We start from the raw sequence: 8,878 nt of genomic DNA on the forward strand, positions 1-8,878 counted from the left end.
TGAAGCTCAGACACCACCTTTAAAAGTTCTTGATATTTAAGCACACTCTTGAATGAGTCTTTCTTTCAAGGATGCTTTGTACTTGGTGGGTCTGTGCAAAGTAGACGTGCCGTTGCTATGGAATCCCATAATTCAGGAGGCTTTTCTAATGCACAAATAGTTGAGTGGCTTTATGGGATGTCAGTGATTGGTGAATTGGCTAATTTTAGTTTCTTGTTATTTTTAATCTTCAGTTCATCAGTGCATGATAAAAAACACACCCCGAAAAACAAAATTAATACACATTTTCTCTGAAACTGTGATTTTTGAATACATATTTTTGCAAGCTACATTCAATAATGTAATGACTTTTTGTACATTGTTTTCGTGTTGAAAGCTCAGATATAATTTGGAAACAAACAGTTAGGGAAACGTCATGCAAATGGAAAAAGTTGCCATGGGAATGCAACCCAAGTGGAGTCAAAACCCAATACAATTTAAAGTTAAAAATGCCAACCTGGCTGCCCAAGTGTAGAATCATAGAATTGTAGAATTGGGAGGAACCCCAAGGACCATCTAGTCCAACCTTCTGCAATGCAATAATCTCAACTAAAGCATCCATGGCAGATGGCCATCCAACCTCTGCTTAAAAACCTCCAAGGAAGGAGAGTCCACAATCTCCTGAGGGAGTCTTTTCCACTGTCAGAAAGTTCTTCCTGGTGTTTAAGTAAGAATCTCATTTCTTGTAACTTTAAGTCACTGGTTTGGGTTCTAACTTCAAGAGCAGGAGAAAACAAGCTCGCTCCATCCTCCCTGTGGCCACCTTTTATATATTTGAAGGTGGCTATCTTATAGTCTCCTCTTAGTCTCCTCTTAGTCTCCTTAGTAACCTCTTTTCCAGGCTAAACATGCCCAGCTCCTTCAACCGTTCCTCATAAGTCTTGATTTCCAGACCTTTTGATCATCTTGGTTGGCCTTCTTTGCACACATTCCAGTTTGTCAATACCCTTCTAAAATTGTGGTTCCCAGAACGGGACACAGTATTCCAGGTCTGGTTTGACCAAGGCAGATGATCAGGTTGACTCCTGAATGTCTCATGTAACGTTTAAATTCATTACTGAATGCAAGCTCTACCATTTTTCACAGGTTCTGATCCACCTGATGTCACAAGTCATGTGGTAGTGGACAGAGGGTCAGGGTCACCCACCTTTTAAATGTGGCCCATGGAGCAGGTGGCCAGTTTTTGATTCGGCCCATCCCTGACCTAACTAAGCAGTGCAGTCAAAGATCTAAGTGAATGCAATCTGTACTGCAGCCTAGCATAAAACACAAAATGCTTAAGCTAAACACTGACAGCTCCATGAAACAAGTCTAGTATATTAATTTTTGCAAATGCAACTGGACCGTGTACACCCAATGTCATCCAGAACGCAACATGGAACACGTACTTTCAGAATAGGCTTGGGGACTTTAAATGGGTTCCCCCCCCCAATAGGCAAATAAAATAAAGAAGTTATATTTTTGTGTGCAGAAGGGGTGCAGACTCCATCTCTTATTTTAAATTCTCTTCTCCACAGGAGTTTCAGGGAATCATGAAGCATTAAGATGAAAGGATTTGCAAACAGAAAGATCATCTGTTATTTAAAATGAGCCCATTTTACAATGTTCCCATTCACCAGATATCGTTTCCAGTTGACAACTAATCACATACATCATTTTCATTAATTTATACAGCAGATTAGTTATAATCTATAGATTTGCAGGGAAGCACATTTATGGAGCCTGACTCTGATTGAACATTCCTTTGATTGATGATTTAATACCACTTTCCCTTCAGAAATTAAGCAAATAAATTGGCTATAAATTTTATATGAAAGTGAAATGAAGCTGTAATGGAAGGGATAATGCACAAACATACGTGTCGGATCCTAGTTGTTTTGCATAACATTCAGCCCTGAGGAAGAGTTCGGGAGAACTTGAAATCTTTGCACACTACACACTATTTTAGGTGAGCTTCATGAGGCTTTTGGAGTATCAGGTGACTCGATCAGCTGGTCAGCAGACCCACATATGCCTTATGTGATGTTAGATGTGAAGAAGGATTGATTGTTAAACCACTCTGAGAATTGCAGCTGTGGGAAAAGAATAAAGTAAAGGACCCCTGACTATTAGGTCCAGTCGTAACCGACTTTGGGGTTGCAGCGCTCATCTCACTTTATTGGCTGAGGGAGCCAGCGTGGTCATGTGGCCAGCATGTCTAAGCTGCTTCTGGCGAACCAGAGCAGCGCACAGAAACGCCGTTTACCTTCCCGCTGGAGCGGTACCTATTTATCTACTTGCACTTTGATGTGCTTTCGAATTGCTAGGTTGGCAGGAACAGGGACAGAGCAACAGGAGCTCACCCTGGTGTGGGGATTTGAACTGCTGACCTTCTGATTGGCAAGTCCTAGGCTCTGTGGTTTGACCCACAGCGCCACACGCATCCTTACGGGAAAAGAATAGGGGTCTCCTAATAGCTCTCAGCTCCTTTAACAAACTACACCTCCCAGAATTCTTTGGGGGATGTTTAACATGGTATCAGAGGATTTTAAATGTATAGTGTGAATGTGGCCCAGGCGTGGAGCACACATACTCACAACCCACAGGGCAGGGGTCAACCTTGAAAGGCTATTTGATGCACTATAGCCCAATGAGCAATCCCCTGGGAAACCATCAGTGAGGGTGAAAAGGCTGAGAAAAGAATTTGGTTTTGGGAACCATCTGCCAGCACCTGGGAGTGTGATTTAGAAAAAAAAGGCGTTGCTGGTAATTGCACTGCAAACCTTTAGCAGGGATTGACAACCTGCTGCTGTTAGTAATAGGAGTTGCTGTCCTTAGTATGAAAAGTTGCCACTGTCAGGCACTGAGTATATTCAATGTTGCTAAGGGAAGCAAAGTTTTGGCTTCTGGAGACTAAAAATGGCTGTTTGGAGAAGCAGCAAAGCATGGATGTTCCAACTTCCTCGGTTATTAGAGAATATGTGGCATTGCATTCTAGATTAAAGATGCTTTCACATAAAAAAGTGCATTTTGGGATATTGTTAATTTGTGCCGGAACGATTTTTAAATAATCAAATGGATAGTTTGGTCAATTGATCTTTTGCATTCAAACACAGATCGCATCCCACGGACTGGCTGGGTGCAGAGGAATGGTGTGAGGAACCAGCTGGGAAACCCACAAGGGAAGAAGGCTCAGAGTTAGGGGATTGTTGGTGGGACAATGATGAGTGGTCAGAGGGAGAAAAATGGAAGGAAGAGGTGGTAGAAGCTGAAAAGGCAGAGATGAGTCTGGCTGCTGAAAAGGTATGGGTTGTCATGAAGTAGTGATCCAGTGAGCAAGTATCGCTTGGTGGGGACCCTCAGGCAGGTTGTAACAATTAGTCCCCAAAGTGGGAGCATGTGATGGGGTTGGCTGGTTGCCAGCATTCCCCAGACCTTATAAATCTTCGAGTTAACCTGCCAGGGGAGGGAGAGAACATGCTATGTTTGATATTTGATGTTCTGTAGCTGGTGCCAGAGGAGAAGCCTGGTAACCTGCCTGGTGCCTACATGTGATTGATCAGTAGCTATGAGGGAGGACTTGGGAAAGTGACCCCCTCCTTGACACGGGTGTCTCTCCTTCATGCTGTGACAAGCTCTCCTCCCCCTTAGTCTCCTAGAACCAGGAGAGGCATGAGGAGGTTAGCTTCACACATGCACAGCCTCCGATTGCTTGGGGGAAACCCTGGAAGGGACTTAAGCAGCTGTGGGAACCTTCAATCTCAGCAACTGCTTCATGGGGGCAAGACCTGCCAGAGATGAGTTGCTGTGCTAATAAAGAGTTAACTTGTGCAGTGTGATTTACTGCTGGCTTGCTTCTTTCATAGGAACATAGTAAACTAATTTATATGAAGTTAGACCACTGGCCCCCCATGTCTTGTTGGAGGCCAAAGAATGGGAAGGGCCATAACTCAGTGGTAGAGCATCTTTACGTGCAGAAGGTCCTGGGTTCAATAACTGGTGTCTACAGGTAGAGCTGGGAGGCTATTTGAAAACCTGGAGAGCTGCTGCCAGTCCTTGTAGATGATACTGAGGAAAATGGACCAATAGTCTGGCTTGGTGCAAATCATCTTCCTGTGATCTTTTTTTTAGTAAATGACAGATGCCAAAAAGAGTTGTAGTTTGTAGTTTGTGTGTGTGTTTTCTCCCCTACCAGTTAATATAATTTTCCCTTGCAGTTTAACAAACAACTTTCTCCATACTGCTCTCAACACATCCACACAGGAAGTGTTTGCATGGGCAATTGTACAAAATAATTATTTGCGCGCGCTCTCTCTCTCTCTCAGAAAAAACCCTGGCCTCTGCAATGTAAGCAAATAGAAATAGCAATCCTAAAACAGCAAATATTGTTTCTTTCCTCTCTTTTTTTGCATTGCCTCATCAGCTTAAGCATTTTATGAGACTCTTCCTTTTATCAAAGACACATTTAAATCAAGGAAATGATTTTTTAATACTAGGGCAGAAATTAATTTCATGCTTCCCCTAGCAAATGCCTACTATCAAGAACTGAGTAAACAAACATTTGCACATCTGCTACTGTTAAATGAAAGCAGAATAAAATAAATTGTAATGGGAGCTTGATCTTAATTTCTGTACTGCTATTCTAATGTGCGACTGCATATGCCTTGCCCAGAGTTTGTGGAAACTATAATGAAACTTTGGCGACCTTTTGGCAGTGGAATCACATTCAGTGTGACTCTGACCTTTCTTGGTTCAGGAAGAGAGCTGCACATGTTCCGGAGGAAACCCTCCTTGCTGCATCAAGAACCGCATGCAAAATGGGCTACTGCATATACAAAGTCTCAATTAGCTCACAGCAAAGCTGTCCGTGCCAATCTGATCAGTAGTGCTGGCTATTTGTATGAACAAATAGTCAGGCAGCCCACTGCAGCCCACCCACCAGGGGCCATCTTATTTATTGTTTATTTCTTATTTAAATTCATGAACCTCGGACGCTTGGAATGGCTGAAAGCAATATACAATTAAATGCATGGGGCAAATTTGAGATCTGCACCCATTCATTTGCACAACTGCATAGAATTAGAGAACCATGAAGTTGGAGGGTATTTTGTAGGTCAGATAAAAGAAAGTGTTTATTCACACAGTTCATTGTTTAACTATGGAACTCATTCCCACAGGAGGCAGGGATGGCCACCGTGGCGTTTGCCCGTTCTTTTGAAAATGTCTGTACAGGGGGAGAGAAAGAGTTAATAGGTAGACCAATAGAAAAGCCAGAGGCGGAGCCTACCTGTCTATAAAAGGGCTTAGCCTGAGGTTTAGTTAGTTGGCTGGTTGGTTGGGAAGAAGCAGTTGGGAAAGCAGTTGGCAGACAGATGGAAATAGAGAGACAGTTAGTGCAGTTGTGTGAGGGGAGGTAGAAGAGTTAGAGACAGAATAAAATAAAACTAAGAGGGTAAAGGGTAACAGCGTTTTGAAAGCATTTAAAGTTTATTTGCATTTGCAACAAACTACTTAAGAACCTGACTGAGACTAAGTGATTTACTGGGGACGACCTGGTTGGTGGCTGCAGATTAGTGGTGTACGGGTCAATAGTCTGTGAGACGACCAGGGGCTCCGTAAGAACGCAGTGCATTGTTTAACTATGGAACTCACTGCCACAGGAGACAGGGATGGCCACCAACTTGAATGGCTTTAAAAGAGGATTGGATAAATTCATGGAATGGTTCCTAGCCCAGATGGCTATGGTCTGCCAGCACCATTAGAAGCAGCAATACTTCTGAATAACTCTTGCTGGAAACCACAGCAGGGGAGAAGGCTCTTGTGCTTGGGTTCTGCCGGATGATTTACCACAAGCATCTTGTTGGCGACTGTGAGAAAAGGATGCATGTCTCTTCTTGTGCTTTATGTTCTTATGTCATCCTCCCCAACCCTCCTCAATCCAGGAACTCCAGAACTAGATCATGCCTGACAGCTGAATTTCCAGTGGCTGACTAAGGAGACATTACTATCTCTTTAGTAATAGTTCCAGCAAGTAGTTAGAAATATAGAAGCAATAAGAAGCAGTGAGGAGACAGGCCCAAAGGTTTTTGCTTCATGTTTCTTGCTTCGACCTAGGGGCTCTTATTTATTCTGCCTCAGGACCTAACATTAGACAGGTGACTGAGTTTGGGTGTCATGAAAGGGCAGCAAATTGTTAGTTGTATCGATGAAAGCTTTGGGGATTTTCTGAGTCGGTTGCCAAAAAACTTGACCAGCCTTGGGCACTATGCACCTTGACTAAGGTGTGTGCGTGGGTGCAGGGGCATAAGAACTGAAGAAGAGTCTACTCAATCAGATCAAAAGATAATCTAGTCCAGCATCTTGTTCTCACAGTGGTCAGCTAGATGCCCATGGGAAGCCCAAAATCAGGACCTGAGGGAAATAGGCCTCTTACCACATATGATCTCCAGCAACTGGCATTCAGATGCATATAGCCTTATCTTCCATGAATTAGTCTAATCTTCTTTAAAAGCCACCCAAGATGGCGGCCACCACTACTTCTTGTGGGGGTGAATGCCATAGTTTAACTATGTGCTATATCAAGAAATACTTTCTTTTGTATGCCCTGAATCTCCCAGCATCTGGCTTCATTGAGTTCCCTGGGTTCTGGTGTCATGAGACTGGAGAGCAGAGGCAGAGGCTCTATTTCACGCTTCCACAACCTCGGCCCTCCAGATGTTTTGAGACTACAGTTCCCATCATCCCTGACCACTGGTTCTGCTAGCTAGGAATTATGGGAGTTGTAGGCCAAAAACATTTGGAGGGCCGAGGTTGAGAAAGCCTGCTCTATTTTCTAATGTGATGGGCCCTAAGTAGGTAGTGCTAATGTTCTGACATTTTATTGTTTCCTCAGTCCATGTCAAGAAGGCCATCTCAAGAAGATTCACTTCAGGCAATGCCATGAGGGGAAATAGATGAAGGCAGAAACTAAGGTCGGAATGCTGTAGCAAGCTTTTGTGTGTGTTTTTTTAAAGTGTTGTTTTGCTTTGTTCCCGGAACTGTACATCCAAAGCAGAACAATTTGCAAAATATGGGACACTAAAATGGCAAAGGTAAAAAGTAGTAAATGTGGGATGTTTTGTGGGGAAACCTCAGTTTTATTTTGCAGCTAAAATTAATTCAGCAAAAAACCCACATTTTTTTTAAAAATCCAGTGTAATTAGATCAGTGCTGATTTTTAAAAACTCCTTGCAATAGCAATTGATTTGTCAGTATTAAGATGCCTTTCAAATTTCTGCTTGCTTCAGTTTCAGTCACTATTGCAGTTAAACTGCTCCGCTGTTCTGAAATTAGAACCATTTAAATGATAAAGTTTTATAAGGACAACATCTACATTTGTCATTTTTTATTGTCTCTAAATAGTGATCTGGCGCCGTCATTTTATGCTATAGACAGGTGGCCGCATATACAATACAATCCAATAAAATATTTTAATGCTGTTTAGTTATTTAATTAAGGATAATTTCCATTGTGTTTATTTATACCAAAGCTATTAATATGAATTCTTAATTGCATGTATGTGTGTGGTAGTTTCTCCAGTATCTGCATTTTTAGGCACAATATACCTGAATATGTTCATTTTTGCACACATTACGTGCCTGAAAAACGGTACTGCAAAATTCAGAGAACTGTGAATTTTGAATAATGGCTGTGTTGTTGTTTGCATAGTGTTTCAGAAAGTCCATATTAGGTATATTTGCCTTTCAGTGTGAACTGAATCAAATATATTCCCCATCCTTAACAAAGCTGGCATTTAACCTGGTGTATGGAACTTTAAAGAGAATCAGCAAAAGGAAGGAACATGGGCTGCACAAATATTTCAAATTAAACAAGTTTTAAATGTAATAGGGGGGAAAGTGTTGGACACAAATCTCCTGAATTGAAATGACTAACTTCCTGGATGGGTGAAACAGAGCATGGCATAAATCTTAAATAAAATATGAAGACTCAAGAGGAATTTGTCTCTAGAGGATTAGTTGCATGCTCTATTTCCTCTCAATAAACATGCTTCAGGGTGATGGGCAATCGCCCTTTTTTGAGGCAGTGAAGGTGTGCTATCTCTGTGATGCAGATATAGTCAATCATCATAAACCTGTTGAACTAGGTACTTCAAATGTAGTGTCTATTGTTTTGCAGGTAATTCAATCAGGATGTTGAAAGAGTGATTTCCATTCATTGCACCAACGGTCTGAAAGACGGATGGTTTAATTAATCCAACTACATTCCTATAAATAAACAATGCAGGGCAGTTAACAGGCTACTTTGCTCATAGTATTATAGATTTTTTTGTTAGTATTCTTGAAGAGTACCATTTCGTAGTAGATAAATTCAACCAAAGGCTGACAATATATGATTCCACCATGCCACTTTCAATAAATGACAGGAACAACCATTACAACAAGAAAAGAAAAACATGCAAATGTACATATTATCTACTGTTTCCAACCTAATTTTAAATTAAACATTCAACTTCTTTCCCCCCCACAATGACCATTGGTGATATGAGTTTTCCTTCTTCTTAGAGTTTTTTACTAGTTGAGAAAAACTCTATGCCTCGGGGGTAGCCTATCATGTTTCGCTGCCTGAAGCAAAATGGGGAGATGTTGCCCCCCCACTTCCCTGTTGAAGCCTTGCTTATTGCCATTTGGTACAATAGTGGCAAATGGGAAGATGTTCTGAGGCAGATTCCATGGGGACAAAATAGTGGTAAAATTGCCCACCCTGCCCAGGAGTCACGTATAATTCCCCAAGCACTGCAAGATGAATATGGCATAGGAACAGACCTCAAATTTAACTGAATGCACTTCTCCGTTCCTTTGCA

The 8,878-nt window shown here is 41.8% G+C and overlaps 1 long non-coding RNA gene across 1 annotated transcript; it reads left to right on the top strand.

Moving 5' to 3' along the window:
- The first annotated feature begins 5,207 nt into the window (after positions 1–5,207).
- LOC309342373 lies at positions 5,208–8,556 on the top strand. Its single transcript, XR_014156738.1, has 3 exons — positions 5,208–5,407; positions 6,911–6,989; positions 8,194–8,556. It is a non-coding gene; the product is annotated as an uncharacterized lncRNA (long non-coding RNA).
- The last annotated feature ends 322 nt before the right edge of the window (positions 8,557–8,878 follow it).

The sequence above is a fragment of the Podarcis erhardii genome (genome assembly GCF_964252035.2).
Source record: "Podarcis erhardii genome assembly, chromosome: 5".
In the NCBI taxonomy this organism is placed as follows: domain Eukaryota; kingdom Metazoa; phylum Chordata; class Lepidosauria; order Squamata; family Lacertidae; genus Podarcis; species Podarcis erhardii.